The following is a 23,096-nucleotide window of genomic DNA, read 5'->3' as shown; positions in this document are numbered from 1 at the left end:
TTGCTGTCCCTGCACAAACTCTTCTAAACCCAGATCCAAAAAATTTAGACTTGAAATTTATGGGAAAATGTCCTTCCTCCTCTTCAGCAAGCATCTTCGTGGTCAGTTTATGGGCTCAGTCTCTAGTTTCAAGTTTTCAACACAACATGATGTTCATTTTTTAAATGATGCTCCATTTAGAGGGAAACAGACCAGGAAGGAGGGGAGGAGTTAGGGGGCGGGGCTACAGTGGGATTGATGGACTGTATCACCCAATCCGGATCGAGTGCAAGCTGGTCTGCTCCACCTTCCCCTCTGCAGATCCCACAGCAGTTTGGCACTTGGTGACTCCAACTAGCGGTTGTAGCAGAAAGTAAACAGGGCCACTTTAGTTCTTTTGCTACTTTAATCATTTATTTTAAAATTATTTTACCGTGAAATTTCTCTCACAGAAACGCAGGCATCATCAAAATAAGTGGAAATGAAGTAATTGAACTTTTTGTGGGGTTATATTTTCCACATGCTTAATATCTCATTCTGAAGTGATCCACTTCTTCCACAGTGACGCCGTTTCCATGAAATTTATTATCCATCAAAAGCAGCAAGAAAAGGAAGTAATTAAATGCTGCTCTCCGGGACCACACTGCTCACTTTCATTTGTTTTTTCTTTCAATTTTCTCCTCATTATTATTTTATGACAATTGGAAGCTAAAATACGTTCAAATACATATTAGGATCTTAGTTTGGAGAGTTGATGGTTCAGGAGCTGAAAGAGAAGTGCGTGGTCTTAATACAAGTAGCAGCAGTGGACAACCAAATCCTTCCGAAGCAATGGGCTTGAGGATTATTGAAGTGTGTGTGTGTGTGTGTGTGTGTGTGTGTGTAGACGGGAGGACTGGTCAGATTAACATTCCTGGGGGAATTTTAACACTCTGGGCGACAAATTGGCAACACTGTTCCCCCTTGTGTTCCTCCTGTGTGCTAAGCCCAGGATCCAAGTTTAGAAGAGGTCATCTGGAAAGAGCAGGGGGGAAAAAAAAAACGGCCCTGAGAACTCTGTCCGACCACACCAAAGAGCGTGTGTGTGTGTGTGTGTGTGTGTGTAGGGTGGGGTGAATTAAGCAAGTAAAGGACGAGGAGGAGGAGATGTTTTTCAGCCTCCCAGTTCCCCCTGGCTGAAGCTGAACCTTTTATTAGACCTGCCCCCCCCCCTCGCCTTTGTTTTGGATGCTGCTGCCCAACAAATTGAGGATTTAATAATGGAACATAAATAGAGAAGTTTTTAGTTGGCTGAAGCTCTAAACACTTAAAGGAGGATGTCAATGATCTGCTGGTCAGCCAATATATTCTGTAAAGAGAACGGAGTGAAATGAGTATTTTGTGATGATCAGCTGCGTTGCAGATCTTCCTGTCGGAGACAATTTCGTTCTAATTCACTTCAAAGGATTCATTCATCCAAATTCCATCGATCTCTTAATAATTAAGGTGGCTGTTTAACTGCATAAAAGTAAAGGATTTGCACACGTACAAACATCCAGCGGGTTAATGAGAAGAAAATGCATTTTTGAGTCAGGTAACCACTCAATGTTCTTCTGTATGTTGGGTTACATAAAAACTGACGCACAAGACAGTTGTATGTTCTGTGCAATGACTACATCAACCAGAGAGCACCATGTGATTCATGTGTTCACTTCTCCACAAATCACATTAACCTGCCTGAGCTTATTGGAAGTGAGCTACAGCAGTTCATCACCAAACTAAAGATGTTCCCAATCAATAGCACACTACACTTTTCTGTCTGTCTGTGTTTGTGTGTGTCTGCACGACAAGCTCACTCAGGTCAGTTTGCTAAATGTGGAGTGACTCTAATGTAGAACTGAGGCCAGGTCAGTTCTGTTACTGTGACTGAGGCGCCCAAATGAATACTTTGACAAATAGTCCCTGATAAAATGAAAATACCTCCCATAGACCAGCAACATCACTTGGTGTCTTCTATTCACTGTGGAAATTTTTAATTTATTCCAAAAAATGTACTACTTATATCAGCCAATGCATGAGTGAGTACTGGCACTTTCTGAAGTGCTGCTTTGGACTGGCTTACAAAAAAAACAAAAAACAAACCAGGTTGAGTCACAGGAAGCACAGTTTAGATCAGGATGAGACCAACTGCACATTAAAAGTGTGTATTCACTTAAACACGTGACCTGATGCACTAATCTACGCTGCACAACTGCCGTCTGCAGTGAAATGTGTCGGATTGGCGGAGTGGAGAATCTCTGTCGCTCTCCCACAGCTTATCTGTTAGCAGCTCTTGTGTGAGTCAAGGCAGGGCGAGGCGTGGGAGACAAGACACCACAGTGTCATCAGCTCCACGCCGGAAAAACACAGGTATCTAAATAAAGCATAAACAGCAACACAAAAGTCTGCAGCGGGAGCAAACATCTCTGGGCAGCACTTATTCCTTCTTCTCTGCAAAAACCTGCCTCCTGATGCTCTGCTGAAAATTTAGATTTTGTGATCGCAGGTAAGGAAAAGTGCTCCAAGCCTCTCTTTGGTGAAGCGTTTCCGTTTTCCGAAACATTCCTGGAAAGCAATCACTTTGGAGACGTGTGGTTTTTACAAATTAAAGCACGCACTTAGCAAACACTTCATGGTTTCTGCTGACAAACCAGAATTAGCATGAACACAGCTACACCTGCCTGCTTTATACTGAACAAATAAACAATCAAACGCCTCCTTACACACAGTCACCAACTCAAGTTTCAGATCGAGCTGCAGGCTGATAACTGCTGTAAAAATGGACAAAAAAGGGTCCAACATGGACAACCTGCATTAGACCTGGGGAGTACTTTGGTAGGAGCACCCAATAATGCTGAGCAGACAGAAAAAATATGATATTTTCCACACACATTAGCAGCCTTTTCATTTATCTGTTTACCAGCTGGAGGCTCTGCCCAGTCTTGAACCTTTTATCCTGATGAGCCATCCAAACATGAGACAGAGACAAATAGGTCAATGAAATGAAAAAAGGTTTGTGTGCAAACTGATGAAGCACCTCCCAAGGTTTTAAAAGCCTCTTTATTTTGCAGGCCAGTTGGAGACAAACCTACACACACACACCGCCACGCACGCACACAAACGCCTATACGCGCCCACACACCTGTCCAAACACGGGCTGCGGTGTGTGGACACAGTGTGACTGATGGGTCATTCATTTCCCGGCTCAGACACCGAGCTGGAGATTCTCTTTATACTTTCACGTAATATCAACCGTTTCACATCTTTCTTTTTTTTTTTTTATTCTGAAGCAAGACACAAACGCTTCCTGTGTCCTTTGGTTGTCTAGAACGGATGAAAGCGACTGAAATGTGTGCGTTTCGCTGCAGGATGTGAAGCCGAAGCTGCAGCACAGAGCATGAAGATGTAAGTTAGCATGCTAATCACAGAGAGCTTTACTTTGTTCTTCATGTCAGGATGAATACACCAACCACATGGTAAAAGCCAACATGACCATCAGGGGGCAACGCTGCCGCTTTTAAATAGAAGTCAAATTGTATTGAAGTTTATGGGAAAATGTTCTTACTTTTAAAAACAGAGATGGCTGACAGACAAAATGCAAACCGGAGGCTTCAAAACAACAGCTCACAAACTGAAGGTTGACGTCATGGTGGACGTACACGCCCTTTCGGCATGCTGGAGCAAGATCCACAAGACATCATGGCCACCGGCAAAAGGACTACAAAACCCACAACCAGCCGGGAGAAAGGAAGCTGTCCGGATGAAGCAGAGGAACCAGCTTCAGAAGAAGTGTGAGAAAAGAGGTCGAGCTGATGTTCCTAACAGAAGAGAGTTATACAGCTGCTGTTTAGTTTAGTTCCTGACTCAAATCAAACTTTATTTATTTTGTTCTTTTCATACAAATCAGCAACACAAAGTGCTTATGGAGAACACTAATGATAGTCAATTAGATGTGAAACCTGATGCCCCACTGTCTTCATTTCCTGCAGCCGTTGCTTTCACTGCATTTGAATAAAAAGGATCAAATTTTATTAACATTTGAATGCACAAAATTTCACACACACCGTGAAAATATTCCAGCACGTGATTCATTGAGCAAATGTCAACTGGTTATATATTATTTAAACACAAGATGCAAATTAAAGGTCGCCAAGTTCACTTCCTTTATTCATATAAAGCTTGAAGAGACATTTCACTTTCTCAGAGAAGGAACCAAGGACAGCGGTTTTGTGCTTTAGAGCTGAGGTGGAGTTGTGCGACGAAAAGAAGTTCCCAGGCCTTTCAAAGGAAATGTTAAAATGGCAAGGACAAAAGAGAAAAAATTTATATTTATCAACTAAATTGAAATAAATAAAACACAGGACTTTTAAGCATCACCTGTCAACGGCTCAGCACATTTGGCAGTGGATAAAATGCAAGTTTACAAACCAGCAACTACTTCCAAACAGGGACACCGGCTGGCTTTTGGCCGTCCTCGATTGAGTCATCAATAACGCTTTAGCCGCCGCTGCCACTATCGTCGCACCGACGCTCATATTAATCCAGCCGTCTCATTTCCATCCATTCATCAGCGGATCCGAGGGAAAGATAAACAAAGGTTTCCGGGGACTCAGGTCGAAGATGGCCATGTGGTGAAGGATCAGGGCCCGGCAGAGATGGGCCCTGACAATGGGACCAGCCCAGCTGTCGGAAATCTGCATCGCTCATGTTTAATTTCTTTTGTTTTACTAACTCAACAAGCATCATGGATTCCCTTTAATATTCACACGGGGAGGAAAAGCTGAAAAGCTGTTTGCACTAAATGGATTAAGGACAGTGAGGGGTTACAATATATTCTGGTGTGTGAGAGAGGGAAAAATAATCCTAAATGCCTCTGTTATTGCTGCACTTTGTCTTCCACACTGTCATTAGCCAAAGACGATGACAGGAACGTTAGTTGATGAAATTCGGCGATGGCTTATCATGTGATCTGCACAGACATTGTAAATACCACTTACAGGTATAGTTAAGTGTTGACATTTTCTATTTTAGTATTTCCAAAAGGTCTCCTCACTCATGCATGCAGAGGAATGCAATGTGATTTGCCCTAAAATGACTTCTGGGCCGTCCCAATTCAGTTGGCGCCTGCATTTTCTATCCAGTGCCTCCTGCGGGCGAGCTGTTTAAACCTTAACAACCACCAAAATGTCAGCCACTCCCCTGACTGGAAACCCTGCTTTTCCTCCACCCCATCAGAGTACATGTGCAATGGAATACCGGGACATAAAACAAAGGTTAACTAGGAGAAGATGGCGCGACAGAGTCCATGTCTTGGTCTGGAGTGGAGCCCTGGGAGCTGTGGACCTGGGACGGACCTACCGCTGAGCACGGTGCTGTTAGCAGCGCTGGTTTCCAGTATTCAGAGTGGTTTGTATCTGCCTCTCCTGCGATTGTAGGAATTGGCTTTTGGAGATCCGTATCTGAATGTAGTCACGGCGCATTCCTCCCTCTGTTTACATGGGGATTGTGTGCGATATGTCTGTAATTGTTTGGGGCTTTGGGATGTTTTCTTCTCCATGGCGGTTTTGTCTTACAATATCACCACTAATGATTCTAACTTTCTTATCAGCATATGGTCTAATGTTGCAATTTCTGTTAGAGAACTGCAGGCAGATACCGCAGAGACAATATTTACAGATTTAAGTGCCAAAGGTTTGCAGTTGACAAAAACAAAAAAAAAAACTAAACACAACAACACAACAAAAGGTGGATGAGACTTGACGCAGAGTAAATTGATAATAAAACAGAAGTGAATGCAGAATGTGGTCTGCAACGTCTTTTCCAGCACTGACTTCAGATCCATATCGTTTTTGCATGTACCTCCGCCGATAACGCCCCAGTTCAGGAAGCCATTAGTTCCCCAAACAGGCCATGACTGAACTTTATGATGAGTCTACAACTGTAGGCTGGACTGTTTAGTCTGAGAGCATTTCTCATGGTTGGATTAGGAGGATTTATGTGCTCTTGTATCTTGAAACAAATGCAATAAAAAGCCAGAAACATGACTCCTGTAGAGACAAGCAGGTAATAAATGTGTCAGTGTCCTGTGAACTGGTTTACATCCGGGTTCTTTCTCAAGCACCCTGATAACCCCGGGCCTCGTAGTGAGAGAGGAAATGGACGGAAGTTTCATCAAAGTGGTTTGGACAACAGGTCAGTCAGAAGAAAAAACAAAAACTCAACACTTGAAAGCTAAAAAAAAAAAAATTAATTCGATCTTTTCTTTAAAGTCATGAACGTCACAGACCAATCAGATCCACCCGTACCCATAAAGGGGCTGTGCAGTCCAACACAGTTTCAAAGTCCACCGTGTAGAATGTCACCGAATGTGATCCTCCAGTCTGCGCATCACTCCCCGTCCTCTCTTCCGCTAACGTGTGCATGTTTATGGCCGCTGCGTTTAAAGGCTCAGACAGAACATACGCTCCTCCGCCAATAAAAGCCCCAGAGGAAGTCCAAACTAAGACCCCCTCAGAGTTTTATGCTGGAAAAGAACATGTTTACATGTTTTACGCCCGTTCGGTCCCCAAGGGCACCAGGGTGCAAAGGTTATCACTCAGCTGCCATCTGCCCCAACCTTCTAAGGATTCTTTTTCTTTTTTATTTTGTGGCTTGGGGACACTTTTCATTTATTACATTTTTACCGTCAGTGATCTCCCACCCCCGTCTTTTCTTCGTAGAGGTAATGTTTTAGGGGAATGTCAGAACGAGCGCAGGGTTGACAAGATAGACGGTATTTGTGAGAAAGCTAAAGGATTTCTTCGCCTTCCTGAAGCGTCTTTGAGGGATTTATTACCACGATCGATACTTGGATTTGGGTGGGAATCAAACACAGACCTTGACCTCTTTGGAGTCCTTCAAGAGAAAAATTAAATGTTTCTGTTTGGGTGGCAGAAATCCCAACAATCCGAGCCCATTCAAAACCAGCACTCGTTCCTCTTTGCTGCTGAGTAAACTTGGCTTTACCATTTTTCTCTCAGATATCCAGATTTCATTTTCTTAATCTGTTTCTTTTTGAGCCAGCTCTTTGAGACGCACATTTTCATTCTCCTTTCTTCTCTCCTTTCTCCCCTTCAATCCCTCCCTCTCTATCTCTCCCATTACCCTCAGTGCCCTGCTGCAAATCGTTGTCATCAAGAAATAGTTGGGTCTCAGTTTTATTAGTGCCCCTGTTTAAAAGTGGCCTTCTGAAGGGAGCACAAAGGTTCCTCTGCATGGCTGGGTCCATCTGTAGTGTGGCATAATGATTTTTTCACGCCGCATTAAGTTAACACTGTGCTGCCAGCAAAGCGGGCCAAGACCCAGTTTCTAATTGGACTAAGAGAGAGCCAGAGAGAGAGGCAGGAGCGACCACAAAACTACACAATGTAAGGCAACTTTTAACCTCAACTCCATCCCTGTTCTTCCTGTCAGTTTTTCTTAAAACTGCTCCGTAACGACTGATGGGTTGAAACTGGATGATGGAAAGCCGTGTTCACACTCTTCTGTGTTTGTTTTCAGTCCAGGCAGATTAAAAGTCAGTGTCAGGGTCGTAAGGTTGGCCAGATTAGGTATTTAGGATTTGGGAATGTGGTGCACAAGTCCAGGTTAGAGGTCACGGCCAACAACCTACACATGGGTGGATTTCCCAGAAGGCCTAAGCTGCGGTCAAGCGTACTGACCCAGCTGGCCCTGAGTGCCACGACTCGTTTTTTTTTTTGGCTTTAAAAAAGTATCAGAAGCAAAATTATTTTGACTGCAGTTTTAGACAAAACATGCCAAAGTTTATTTTCAATTTCTGGATTCTAACTCCTCTCGAGTGGACAACAAACTGCTCATTTACCAGGAAACAAAAGTGAATCTTCCAAGAAACCAGCTCAATTTCTACAACACAACCGTTTTTCAAATAAACGCGCCGTTTTGTACAGTCATGTCTCCTGTTCCCTCATTTGTCTGATCCAGTCATGCATGTGTGATAACAATGGAAATCTAATTGTGACATGTCGAGTATCGGTGGGAATCACATCTCTCTGCACGGCTGCCCTCTGAGAACCTACGTCGGGATGAAATGTTTTAATTTGCTGTGTTAGCAGAAGGCGTGAGGCCTCCAGGACATGCTGCCACTGAACACTGAACATCTTGATTACAGACAGGTGAGCAGAGATGAACAAACCCTCTCTGTCTATTCAGAAGTGCATTGATGTGCACTCCACCCCCCCCCAACTTTCCCTTTATTCAAGATTTGCTGAAGTGAAATGCTGCATAAGCCTGCCGTCACACGCCACTGGACCTTATGCAATACTCCAGGCTGTTGATGCAGCTCAAATGTGTTTTTTCCCCACATCAAATTCAGTTTTTCTGCAGCTGAACCTGCTAATGATGAAAAGTTATGTGAGGACACAAACACACACTGCGAGGAGTCGTCATTAGAACACACCCACAGATGCAGATGAGGGAAAGTGAGCTACCAGATCAACTGCAATTTGATATGAGGGAGCTGCCACGTCTCATCTCTGGGTGTTGTCTTTTATAAAAGTATTGGATTCTCCGTGAGAACGGCCTTCTCGTCTTTCTAAAAGTTATCTGGAAGCTTTAGCAGTCGGGTCTGAATGCCAGTTGTGGCCTTTTTCCGAAGCCAACTCCAAAGCTGAAGTCACAAACAACCTTCACAGAGCCTTCACTTCAGACATGCATTTGTTTTCATGACTGCTGATTAAAAATCCAGTCTCTTTCTACGAACCTGCAGAGTCTGATTCACATCATTGGCGCTGAAATGTCACAGTGACGCAAACTCCCGCCCTCCCTCCCTCCCTCTCACCTCTCCTGTGGTCCTCATCCTTCTTTCCTTGTGAACACTGGTGTCTTCCTCAGGTGATGAATGCTTCTTCCCTCTCCTGCTGTCTGGGTTTGGACACTCTTAAATTAACCCAAGCTGCGGAGAAGAGCGGAAAGAGGAACTTAAAAATAGCATTTGGACTGGGCTTTTTTTTTTTCTGGAAGGCTAATGGTTGCCCCCCTCTGACCCTGTTTCAGCCCCTTTGTCATTCCTCCTTCACTCCTTCATTCCTTTCCTCCCACCTCTCCCCCTCTCCTCATACAGAAGCGGGGAAGGTTGGTTATTGATGATAATTCTGCAGGACTGTTTTACCCCCCCACCAATGGACTACCTCTCTCTTTCTCATTCTCCTCCGGCTCTCACATGAATAATGTTGTCCCCGAGCCAGAATGAGGTCAGAACAGTAATGGTGAGACACAGTATGCAGTTAACGCTGTCTGCTAACGTCCAATCAGAAGCCCGTGCACGTTCACTCTCTTTGTGTGCTTTTATTTAAAATGTATGGAACTATAGATCGTGTTATCAAATATCTCTTTAGCTTTTAGGATAATAAGGAATTGGAAAGGAATTAAAAGAATCCCAACTTGCTGCCAAAGTCTGCAGTTTCATTTTGTTCTGAGAAAGAAAATCGCTGCAGGTTGTTGTGTTTTGGTGACGGCGTTTGACAAATTAATTGTTATTCCTGCAGCTCTGCTGGGTCTGTTTGACCTCCACTGTTGGCACATCAGCAACACAACCTGTCATCAAAGTTCGTTTCAGCCCAAAGAGCTGCAGTTAACCTTTGACCCCTCAACTCTGCTGCCCCCGCCGTAAAGTGGGCGCCCTTCACTTTGGGAGACTGACAGCGTTCTTTAAAAGGCTCTTTGGAGGAAGGGGGTGGGAGCAGGGGTGGGGGTTTCTGGGTCACAGATATTTGGGATGAGAGGAGGGGGGATTTTGTGTTAACAGCCCCCCCCCCCCAGGCTCTCTGCTCGGTCTCCTTTTACAACTCCCCAGCTTAAATATTTACAAACAAAGCAGCGCCATGGCCACATGTTTGTCCATTCGCTCATTTGCTGGTGATTACAGAGTCCTTGTTCAGGACTCAAAAGCCCACTTAGAGTCGCCCCCCCAACACCACCACCACTATCAAACACACTCCCTCCCACACTTCCTGCACCTATTTGTGCCCACACGAGTCACATTCTTCATTTCATTACCTCTGTTGTTCTGTTAGTCCTTGGTGGAATCATGAAAAGCATTTTTTAAATATCACATTTTTAAACATCCACAACTAGAGTCCTCAAATTCAACTACACCAACAAACTTTAACACTTTCAGTCCACGTCAGCTCTATAAATACAGTTTTGTGAAAAGGGTTAGACAAAGTTTAGCACACACGCTCTCTCTCAAGTCCTCCAGATAGCTCCGGTTACAAGCAGGCAACCGATTAAAAGTTTTAAACGATGCAGAGTTTCCAGGCAGAGAATAAATCAAAGCATGCATTTGAGACATCAATAAGCGTAGCACGGCAATAAGGAGCGGGGAGGCCGGGGCGGAGAAGACGGGCAGGCTGGGCCTGTTAAAAGGTGCTGACTTCCATTCAAATACCCTCCAATGCCGCTCTGGTCCACTGAACAAGCCTGGCAGATCAATACCACTCATTTGAAGGCATTTCTTGGTGGAAATATCAACAAGTGCTGAGGAATGCTGTTGGCGTTGTGTTGTGTTGGCCCATTCACTGACGCACAATCAGACATGCAGAAATTCAACACATTATTTTTCTTTCACGACGGGAGTTTCATTCATGGTCTTCGCTTTAAAGGCTAATGACGAGGTCCTGACTCATAATGTCCAGTCTGTGATGAATTCTGCAGACACAGAAGTTTTAACAGGACGAGGGAATCTCAGCCTGAATGACAGGAAAGAAATTTGATCAAAAAACAAGTGATCAGTCGAACATGGCGGTTTCTTTTCCTGTCAGCATTAGCGCATTAGCGTGTTGCTGTTTTGTCCCGTCACCACAGCCTGAGCCTGCCGTCAGATGTCGGCTTCATGCCGTTGCATACACCGTTGAGGTGACAGCAACGATTTGCTTCTGATGGTTCACTTTACGTACTAATTAAACAAAAGAATCTCAAAAGGGAAAGGGGAATTAAAATATTTCATTTTTTTGGTGTACTTCTGAAGCAGACACTCTGATCCCTCGGGCCTTTTATACCTCTTTTCATTCAAAATAAATCCAAAAAGGCAACTTCGTAAAGTCATTTTCTTTTATTCCAAAAGCAGATCTACTGGAGAGAACTGTTTTAATTTATTAATATGCCCCAAAAAGAGTTACTCAAATCATCCATCCTTTATTTCCAAATAAAAAAAGCAATGGCTCTTCATTTGGAACATCATAAAAACAAACGTTAAACACACACAGTATATCTGCCTCCTGTTCCAATAATACGCAGAGAACGTGAATTTTGTGGTCATATTTCAGAATGGTGATGAATCCACAGCTAACCTGTGATTAATCAGATTCTAATTTAAAGTGAAAAGACTACGCCTGCAGGTAGAGAGGGCAGGTTACATCGAGACCATTTAGAGAAGAGACTCAACACATGTTTTTGCAGCAGGCCGATTTAGTCAAGATAACCACAGTAGATCAGTACACATAACAGCGCTCCACTTTTCAAATTACAAGCCACACGCTTCGAACGTACAGCTGCCGTATTGCTGGCTTCACATGACTGTTGGGGTTTAATCAGCTGAAGGGGAGAAGCGGCAGACGGCTTCAGCGGCGGCTCCGATCGCATGCAACACTTAATATTTATGTGCTGCGTGTAAACACTGAATAAACAGTTTACAGCACAATATAATCTGGTTGTAAGATGATCTCAGTCCTAATATAAGTCAACTGTAACGGCCATAACTGCAGGCTGCTGTACAAATGGACAATCTCCTCAAACTTAAACAAACCTATAACCTTAGGAGTGTAGGACAAGATAAACTCAAATTAAGTAATCCCAAATGTGTCACAGCAGCACAAGAATAAGAGAACAATTCAATAAGAAAGAGAACAGGAAAAATAAGAGAAATCGAATGTGTTACCCATTTAAAAAAATGAAAATGAATTGTCTTCTGTTTATTTTAGTTGTTTATATGCAATTAGGCGACCAGTGTACCCTGGACCTTTGTCATCATGGTAACAACACCAGAGCATGTGGTTGTGGTTGTCGACAACATCCTGGAGTCCAGTACACTGTCACAACACAGCAGGCTGTTAAATTCACTCATTATATTTACTGTAGAGGCTAAAGTTACCATTATTATGTAACTGTTCCTCTTCTGGACTGATATCATGTCAGATCTTAGACTTGCTGCCAGCTGAGAAGACAAGGCAGAATCAGCGACTTCTACTGAAACTTTTTCTTTTATTTATTTATTTATCTTTTTATTTGTTATTACATCATCCCTGTATTTATAATTACTGATTAGATTTGTATATATTTTTTTTTTTTTTTTTTTTTTAATCATTTCTTAATTGTCTCTGAAATTACTTTTACTCTCAGCATGAGTGTGTATCTTTTTTCTGCCGTGCTGTAATTTCAAAGCTGCAATATAAATACAGTTGTTATTATTATAATAATAATAAATTGAGTACGGATGTGTATTCTTATCCCTGAATGTGTATGTGGACATGACCATTCTCCTGAACAGGTGGACAAATGATGGAAATGAGCAGATGAAGGGCAGAAAGAGTGTGATTAGTTCACTCCATTAGAAAGGTGTGCATGTGTGTGAGTACGTCTGTATGTGTCTATGCATGTTGCTGTTTGTCAGTTGCGTTGGCTGTGGGGTATCTGAAGGCCACGCTCTGCACCACCTGAATATAATGAGGCAGCAGCACAGCTCGCCTGTCCAGCTGCCAGCGAGAGGTCAACGGCAGGTGAGCACGGCGCTTCTTTCTCTGACACAAACACGCAGACGAATGCACACGAGCATTAACACGTGCACACCTGCACAACAACAGCGTGGTAATTTCTTCTTCTGAATAAAGCTTTGAGACTCGCAACGGACAGATGACCACTGCCCTCTTTTCCATCAAGACCTCTCCTGCCCGACTTTCATAAGTCTGACGAAAAAGTTTCACGAAAATCCGATTACACTGCCAGATTACTGTGTGTTTGTGTGTGTGTGTTTTCAATGATAAAAAAGAGATGGGAAACTGAAAAAGGTGTCTTAATACTCACACTTTTCCCTTTCTGTCCTCTGTAATTTCAAAATCCTCCTTGACGGCACACATCTCAAGGCTGACAGTCTCGCACCTTTCTTTGCCTTAAGAAGTACATCCTATCATTTGATGCCCCCTCCCTCTCTGCAAAAAGTGGTAAGCTGTCTAAACCTGGGTAAATATCATGGGATTTTAAAATTTACCCACTGCAGCCCCCAAACTAAAGAGACAGAGAAGGCTTAGAAGTCTTCCCCCGCCGCTTTTCTAATTGTGTAATTTTGTGGGAGAAAATGACCCTAAGTTGGCGCCATTATCCGCAGATTACCTGTGATGAAATCCAGTCAGCTGTTCGTTTAAGTCTCCAAATGATTGTCATTTCACTTTCAGCACATATTTTCCAGCAGCCCCTGACAAGCTTTAAAGGCATTAACAGAATCCTGTTTGACTACAGAGAAGGCAGCTGCAGCATTCTTTCAATTATAGCGCCATTCGAGTCAGTACGTATGTGGCAATTTGAAATATGTCACAGGGACCTGGAGGGCCGTGACTAGTCTGAAAGGCCGAGTGTGACCGTCCCCCGGGAGCACGATGCTAAAATGCCTGTTCATTTAGCACTGCCCTCCCACCAGAGAACCACTGGCTCTTTGCAGCCCTAATGGTGTTCACTGCATCAGCCTCTTAATCCAAGCCTGGCCTTCCACAAGTCAGCTCTCCAGTACTTACGCCCACTCATACGTTTACCCCCCCCCGGGTTGGGAAAAGGGGACATGACAGGGACAGTGTCTCTGAGTCAATTACAGGTCCCAGGCAATCCCCCAGGAGCTAACAGCCGTGTTTGTGACAAAATGGCTCCGTCCTCATTCCTTCATGAAGATGCAATTTGTGAGAGTGAGCAGAGGCTTCTGCGGGCGGAGTGCAGAGTGCATCTCCTCCGGGGTGGGGGGGTGGGGGGGATCATGGAGTCCCTGTAGATGATGATGTTAGCCTGGATGAATAAATGATGAAATGGGCAAGCACATCGGGCTTTAATGTAAAAGTTGAGTGCAGCACGGTGACTCCAGTCTACGTGAAGTGTCACATGTTTTAAGTACAGCAGATCTTTAGCAAAGCCCAGGGCATCCATGATATGGAGGTGGAGGTGGAGCGGGAGGAGGGGGCATGGAGCTCGACTCAGCCGAGTGCAGCGACACAGGAGATAGTGAATCAGATAGAAGTCACCTTGGAAGAAAAAAAAAAAAACACAATGGAGCAGAACATTTATCAAGGGAAAGATTTTTGGTAATTATTGTGCATGAATTAGAATTTCTGTTCTGACAAATTACTTATGTGATCACTTAATTCAAGCCCTTTGGTTAATATTGTTACTGCAGATGAAGCTAAAGAACAGATTATTGTGTCTTTTATTTTGTGGGAGAGAAGTTAAAAGAAGTTTTCCCTTGAAACTTGAATGACAGAATTAATGCTCCTCCATGAATAAAGGGGTGACTTTGAGCCTGGCACCGTCTTTCTCAAACAAATTTGATATTGCATGGACGTTGCCTCCATATTCGCTGTTGACTCTGGCCAGTTCTCTCAAAAGCCATGTTTATGTCAAATACAACGCAAAACAGCAAACAGTGAAAACAAATTCTCAGGTCACAGACGAAGGCAAAACGCAACGTGACGTTATTTTTGACCTCTCTAGTGAACCGGACTGGCCAAAACATTATGACCATTGACAAGTGATGTCACTAACGTGGATTATCTCCATCCAGTCCAGCATCTGTGGGCTGAGCTGGACCAACAAGTCCAGATCCACCTCACAACTTCCAGGAGCTCAGTCTAGATCCCAGAGGTGTAGAGGAGTCCCGACCCCCAGGGTCAGGACTGTTTCATTGGCCAAAGGGAAAGTACACGTCATCATCAGGAAAGATTCATGTATTTTTTTACGAACTGACAATAATAGCCAATGAATTGTTCTTTTCATTTCCCTGAAGCACAGCATCTTGTTTTAGTGTGTTTTTTTTTTTTGTTTGTTTTGTTTTTGTTGAGAGCCATTCGCTCGGATGGAAATTCACCGGACGGCGTCTGGATCATATGAGGAAATTCCGGATTGGGAAGCATGACAAGCTCTTCCTTTCCCCCAGCAGATATGCTTTGGGGCTGCACCCTTGAGACCCCGTTGGTCAGGATGGAGTCGGTGGTGACAGGTTATCCTACAAAATCCTCTAAAAAATGAAAACGTGTGTGAGTTAACCCGCTCCGTCTCCTGGATCTGCTCTAGCCAGCTAGCAAACGAAGAGTTGTGTGTGTGTGTGTGTGTGTGTTTCTACAACAGGAACAAAAATATGAGTTTCATTTTACACCTGTTTTGTCTAGACGGTGTTTTGACCTTTGCACTCCTCAACACTTAATGTGAGTGATTTCTATCAGCTTAATGGCTGAAATGTAGATTTAAACGAGAGGCAGACATCGTCTATGTTGACTTTCAGTGACCTGAATATATTATACATAAGCAGCGTCTTACTGCCCGGCACGCTGACGAGCTCGGGGTCTGAATGCTTAACGCGGTATCGACTGTGCGCCCCCATTAACAAGATGGTGGAAAAGAAATGAGTTTGTAGTTTCTGTCAGTTACATGTGAGCTCTGCATTTTAAAGGAGCTCCTGTCAGAATCTGAAAGACTCAATCAATGTGTTTACTTTCTGAACTACATCTTGAATGATGCAGGGTTGTGCCCCGCATGAGAGCAGGGGCTGATTTCCGTGCTGCACAGTCAAACGACTCACACCAACCAACCCAACAAAAAAATTAGCATCTGACATTTGCAACATTCCCTCAGAATAATTTGTAAATCCCAAAGCTATCTTTCTCAAAAATCATGATTCAATCAATCTCTATGGGAGCTATTCATTCACATTTGTGCACAAGCTTCTCCGTAGCTTCCCGAGTTAAACTCATTTACCACAGAGGTAAGTCGTCAATTTCTTTGAGCCCTTCATGGCAGTTTATTGGATTACCTGATTAAATGAAGACTAAATGATCGGAGGGCAGAAGGCAATGCTTTCCACCTTTGAAAGATGACTTCAGAACTCACATGAATCATGTCTTGTGTGGATAATGTGAAGCTTGCAGCAAATGCTTTATTCCCCCTGTTTCCCTTTAGCTGCTCAGTAAAGTCTATGAGGCACTTTAACTAAATTGCAACAGAAACAAGTCATGAGACAATGGAATGAGACTTTTTCCCAGAAGATATCGAGCTAATGCATTTAGCAATCCAGGAAGAGGCTCCATTTCATTTGAAAGGACAGACCCCCTTTAAACCTGCTTCTGTCTTCTTTTGTGATTTATATCCTTTATAATGATTCCAAAAAATGTGTTTAATCGTTATGTGGCAGTGGCTGACGGTGCTTTAGCTGCCAAGGAGAGTGTTTATTTTCACAAGTCTCAGAGAAGCATAAACACAAAGAGCTGAGTGTGGGGGTGGCCATTTTCATGCCAAGGCTGCAGAGTTTTGAAAGCGGCAGCAACCATGTGTTGTTCCGCATCCAGACAAGGTATTCCCTTTCATGCGACGAGGATTCACCCCATTTCATGTCAACAAGGCCCTTTAAGCTTGGAAACCAGGAGGAAGAGGAAGAAAAAGAACCTTAGGAAATCACCCTGACTAGTAGTTGACAGACAAGCCCCCTCCTGACAGGGAAAGAGAAAGAAAAATGAGGCTCCTGTTGCAAAAAACAAATTGTGGAAAGCTGCGCCTGAGAAACTTGCCCTGGCACATTACTGTCTCTGATGGGATATTTTTATCTGCACACTCGTATAAAAACCGCCGCACGCCGTTCCTCTCAGCTCTGAGTCACACCTACTAACGGGGGCATGATTAAGTAAGAACGTCTGAGCACGCTGAGCCATCGCTGAGGGGTTGGCGAGGTGATGCCGCAGCCGGACGCAGGTGTTGCCTGCTTGTGTCTTGGTCAGACCTGAGTAAGCCAAGACAGAAGCTCTGCCTCTCAGTCAGTCACTCAGCACCCCACCCTGTTCCACCCCCTCCCTCCCAGTCTTAAATGCCTGTGCTCTCCAGCTTAATCAATCACCTGTGAAAAGAGCAATGGCTGTGTGTTAAGGGAGGGCTGCGAGAGAGAGAGAGGTAGGCTGGGTGTCAGGGACAGGTGGCCAGGGTCAGTCTCTCTCTCACCTTGGCAGCTCCTCTCCAAGTGCTCTTGACAGGCTTACATGCATCCACCCACCTGCACAAGAGGGGCCTGCAGGCACACACCTACACAACTAGGTGTCTCTCACACACACACTCACACTGTGTCTGGCCACGTGCACACTCACAAACACAAGCGTGCAGGGTGAACAGCTCCAGGCTACTGGCGCTCCCTAGGGGACGCTCGAACTATGCTAATGCGTGCCAGTTCATCAATTTAGCCCTGGACACCAACACACTTTCTGGACTGGCTGGCCGTGCAGATTTCTCAAGGTTAGAAAGTTAACAGGGATAAGATGGCCACTTCTGCACGAATGAATCTCCATATCATGAAAGGAAAATCAATAGCTGTAGCCAATAATGCGGCAGATGGAGCTGAAATGCATCAGATGCAGCTTATTCTTTTGAATGTAATGTGGTTTTCTTGTTGCGATGTGACAGATGATACTTGTGTGCCGCTCCGCTCGGTGACGTTCACAATAATGACCCAAAGACATTAACTCGCAAGAAACAACCACAACTGCACTCGAGCGTTTGATTTGGGCCCACAGCAGCATCTCAGGTTTCCCCTCTGTGGTTTGAAGTTAGACGTGTCCAAACAGAATCAGACTGAGTTGCAGGACTGACACATACTTTGCACATAAGAAGCTGGAACGGCTAAAGCGTCGTCTGCACCACAACAGAGCTCCGGCTGTGCTGCTGCAGAATCAGATGGGCAATTAAGAGAGGGAGGGGCCCGGCTGATGCGAAAATGAAAAGCACGAGGGGAGGAGGAAGCGGAGCAGCAAGGAGATGGGGATTAGGTAGCAGGAGAGAGTGAAGGAGGGAAGGAGGGTTGGGGTGGTAGGTGGTAGTATTAAGAAATCTCATGCATTTGTAATTTTCATTTCTATATTCAGATGTGTCTTTTTTTTTTCTCTCTCCTCTGAAGAAAACTCATGAATATGGACGAGCCTGTCAGTGTGATGGTACTGCTCCTTCACTTGGGAAAAGTAAATCCCCCCCACCCACCCTACCCAAAAATACCTGTGAAGTGACTGGACCAGGGCTCATATGTGCTGTTTCAAGCATGTTGCACGTTTTACATCATTCATATTTTTGTCATTGTGACATTAAAATGAGAACTGTGAGGTGGAATTAGGGGGACGGGCGTAACACAATATTAAGTCACCTTTCTACGCACATACTTGTACCATATGTATGAAAGTTGAGCCCCCGCCCCCCATAACACTGAGAGCTTCCTCCACTCAGCATCTATCTGATCTTAATTCGCTGTGATCAGAGAACTTTTGTGTAATTCCTGTCATTTCACCCCCCCAAACAGAAGACAGAGCTGTTTTCACGGCTCCGGCTCTGTGATGCTGTGGATTTAGCCTCAGTAATGATGCTGATAACTTCAGCGTAAGAAGGAGAAAACAGAGAGAGGGAGGAAAGAAAGGGCGGAAGAAGAGAAACAAAGACACAGCTGCTTATAGGCTGCGAACGCTCCCTTGTTTCGATGCTGCTTAAAAATAATGAGCAGCAAACCAGATGCATAATTTACGTTGTAGTTAGGGCATGAAAAAAAATATGTCAGTGGAAGAATTTCTTCTTCTTTCTCTCTTTCTCTTTTTGTGCAATTTCTGATTGGAAAAGTGAGGAGAGGAGGAATGAGTGATGGGGATTTTCAAGCAAGGAGCCAAAACCTAAAGATCTGTTCTTACTCTAGCTTCACTAAGTGAAACTGGTCAGTTTGATTTGACGAGAGCTGAGCAGTTATCATTTGTCACAGCCGACAAACTGCGGGTTGATCCCCGCTGTTCTCAGGCTGCGGTTAAAAGATGAAGGAGGACCCGAGAAAACAGACCCATCTGGCTTCCTGTAGCCTCAGCTCAAAGCACTTAACCCTCGACATAGGTCTGGGTTCAGTTCCCAGGCGCTGCTCCTCACAACAACAACCCCCCCCACCCACCACGTTCCCCCTACTCTAATGTGCAGCCTCTTTTCTGGCCCCTGAGGGCCGGGCAAGGAATAGCTGCTGTCACAACAAGTTGGCTTTTCATTTGTTTTCGAACCGAAGGAGAGGAGCTGGTCTGGCAGACGGAAACCATCGAAGACGTCCCCAGAGAAAAACTCGTAGATTTCCTCCTTTTTTCTGCATCAGATATGAAGCTGGATGGGCCCAAGATTTTTTATTTATTTTTTTTTGTCTCCCCATTTCACCGGAATTGAAAAACTCTCCATAACTGTGTGGGAGGTATTGCAGTTCTTGGGTTATTTTCAACACTTCAGGAAAATAGACATTTCTCAGCGTTTTTCTGCTTCGCAAAATTTTCTTTCTGTGGTGAAAAAGACTGAGTGAAATCAGGTAGAGGCTGCTGGCAAGCAAAAGTGGTGGCCAGCGGCCCTGAGGGAAACGCCAGATGTGCCCAATTCATCACAAAGATAGATGAGAGGTGGGAGACAAACAGAAGAAGCTCTCCTGATTTCTGCGTCTGGTTCTGTGTGAAACCGGCCGGACTAAATACTAAAGTGGGACTTTAGGATAAATCCTCAAACACTGAAACTTTTATGGTCGTTAACTGGATAATGAGCCAAAGTTGGATTTACAGACATGATGTTTTTTCCTCCAACATGATCGGCTCTTTTGTCCGTTAGTTCAGATCTGGATCAGTCTGACTCTCTGACTCCTTTTGTGTCTCTATCCGTCCATTCTCGTCCTCCATCTTTGATAGTGACGTCCAGAGTCACGTCTCCACATCGTACGCTCCTCTTGGCTCCGGTGGGTGATGTCACAGCCAATCAGAGACTCTGGATCAGTCCTGAATGTTTCTGAGTTTATTGTGTTGACAGGATAAAGACAATCAGATATTTGGAGCTGATATTTCATCATTAATGTTCAAAGAAATGAGCAGAACTCCTGATCAGATAAAAACAGAAACAGATCAGCTCTAGAATGACCCAAAGACATGAGAGGAACTTTCTGTGTTTTTTTATTTACACATTCTCCTGCTTCTTTATCAATGTGAAGATATATATTTAAATATATCTGGATCCTCATTCAGCCAACATGAATCATAAGGCTGAATAAGGTTCAGCACCAATTTAGCCCCCTGTGGTGCCTCACAATGTGAGTGTGCACTGTCAGCAAGCCACCCCCGCCTACGAGGCTTAAGCTGTGGCTGTTGGGCGTTGCCTCCACCCCAGGTAGGTTCATACAAGCTGCCAACAAAAATCCCCATGTTATCAAGCCAGAGACTCTCAGCTTTCAATGGACACACACCTGTCTGCCTGAGCATCACCTAAAGCAAGGATTTAACAGAACAGAAAAACAAAAGAGAAACCTCTGAATTCCTTGAATGCCTTCAAGCCAGCATTCACTCTGTCAACCTGGTGACAACCACAGTTATCCAACTAATTAGTGTTTGCATTTCTGTGTGCATCAAAGACATCAAGTGTTGGCATATAGGAATACAAAAGGTGATGATATTTGAATCCCTGGATTTCCACCACAGCAGACAACAAAAGCAAAGAGTGCAGGTGCAGTTGGAGTGACAACATGCACGCGTGGCAAAGTTTGACTTCTGAGCAATTTACAAAAAACATGCTGATTTACTTAATATTTACAGTAAAACTCTAATCAGCTCATTTATCTGAACAGATTTTGATCATTTCTGAATAATTCCACTAAGACCTGCTAAGGCCAAAGAACATCAGACTTTAGAAAAAGTCACAGTCGAACTCCAGACTCAGCTCACATGACTCTGCAGCAGAGACGGATAATTTAATAATTTATGAGCTGATATTAATACACGAGTTTTGCCTCTAGCTGATTAACATTCAGTCACATTACTGATGGTTTGAGCCAGACAGACAAAAAAATGGTCTAAAGCGCAACGTGATCGAGTGAAGTATCTAAATCATGTGAGCGGATCTTTTAATAAAGTTAAAAAGTGTGTCAATAGCGTCGTGTGTTGTCGGCTCCATTAGTGTTATGGCGCAGAGACGTTGCAGCTCTGTTCAAATTTATTAGAAACACAAGACTATGAGCTCTCATCTGTCCAACAGAAACACAGCAGCTATAATTTCCTCCCTGAGTGAACTGACGCTGCAAAATAACCATTAAAAAAAAACACACAATGCCAATCAAAACCTCTCGTGGAGCTCAGTCCCAAATGTGACAGATCTGTTTTTCTCAGTTTATCACGGCAGACGCTCACTTCCCCTCCGCTGAATCTCTCCAAAAAGGGGGATGGAAGAAGAAGAAGAAAAAGAGGAGAAAGAATGTGACAGACCATAACTGTTTAAAAAAAAGTTTAAATGCAGCTTTGAAAGAAAAACAAAAAGCTCGGAGGAGATACACAACCTGTCGAAGCTCCGGTTCATCGTTGTTTGCAGCCTGTGCACTCGCAGGACGATCGTTGCCTCGACATCATTTAGACATGCTAATTACAGAGTGCGCCAGCAATTATGCTTGTTTTTATTTTTTGCCTCCCACACCTGGCAGAGCCGTCAAGAGCCCTCTGCATCACGCCGCCGGTACCGTGTGCCACATCTTAATGTATGTTTAAGTTGGCACTGTGCCCGGCGTTCGGAGGTGAGTCAGTGTTTGCTTAAAAAGGAGAATGACAGTTTTCAGTTAAGCTTTTTTTTCCTCCATTTTTCTTTTACACATGGATCCAGTCTGGGAATAGAATGACTGAATGGGCTCATTTTACCTGTTAATGGTTCGGCATGACAGGAGGACGACGCCATTAAAATGTCTACATTGACAACGACACTGAAGTGAGACGACAGCAGAACACACAACCGCGATCAGATGTCACAACAACATAGCCAACGATAAAAATAAAAAGAATCCAATAGCACGTCGTTTTTTGATTAATTGCTGGGTGACAGTCAAGTAACAACCTGCCCTGATCACGCCTGTGGGTGTGTTCTTTCGTATCCTGTCAGTTTGGCTTTTCTTGAAAGCAGAAGAAAACACATTTTGGTGAGGACAGGATTTGTCCAAATCTAACTGCCTTATTGTCTGTTTCCCTCTAAACGGAGCGTTATTTAAAAAATGAACATCATTTTGTACTGAAGACTGTAAACAAGATACTGAGACCATAAACTCACCAGGAAAACGTTTACTGAGGAGGAGGAGTGACATTTTCCCATAGACTTCAATTTAAGCTGTTTTCCCAGCCAGTGGAGTTGCCCCCTGATGGCCATTCGATGGAACGTGAGTTTAAGACATTTCAGACCTGCGTCTCACTTATCTCTCTTTCACCTGATCGATCTTATCTGTGGAAATGAAGAGATTTGGATTTGAAATCTGTGGATAAACTCCACGACTGCAGGTTGATCGGTGACCCAACGGAGAAAAGAAGCTCAAGAGACCTGACGGAGTCATCTTCAGCCTCATTCATTTTTGGTTTTTTCTCTCAGTGTTTGACCTTGAATTAAAAAACAAAAATATTGTAAAACTTGTGTTTCTCCAGGGGAACATAAGAAAAATGATTCCGTGCTCATAAAAAATTCAACCAACCCTAAATCTGTATGCCGCAGCAGATAAGTAGCTGATTTAATTGACCTTTCAGGATGATATAAGAGCAGCTAAACGCTGGGCTGTTTATCTGTAACAACACTGTTAGGTCAGGTGAGCTGAACTGTGCAGAACGTATACAGAGGTTACAGGGCAGTTACTGGAGGGCTGTTAGTCTGGGGGCAACTGCTCTTCCAGCACGAATTTAAATTGGCTGTCGATGAGAAACAATTAACAATTTGAAGTCTAGTATATTTTTAGACGACCGGACAAACCCGCATTTTCAGACAACTAAAGGCTGAATTTGGAGGCCTGACTGTGTTTGTGGTTAAAAAATGAACCATTT

The sequence above is a fragment of the Echeneis naucrates genome, chromosome 4 (genome assembly GCF_900963305.1).
Source record: "Echeneis naucrates chromosome 4, fEcheNa1.1, whole genome shotgun sequence".
Taxonomy (NCBI): domain Eukaryota; kingdom Metazoa; phylum Chordata; class Actinopteri; order Carangiformes; family Echeneidae; genus Echeneis; species Echeneis naucrates.
This window is presented reverse-complemented; position numbering follows the sequence as displayed.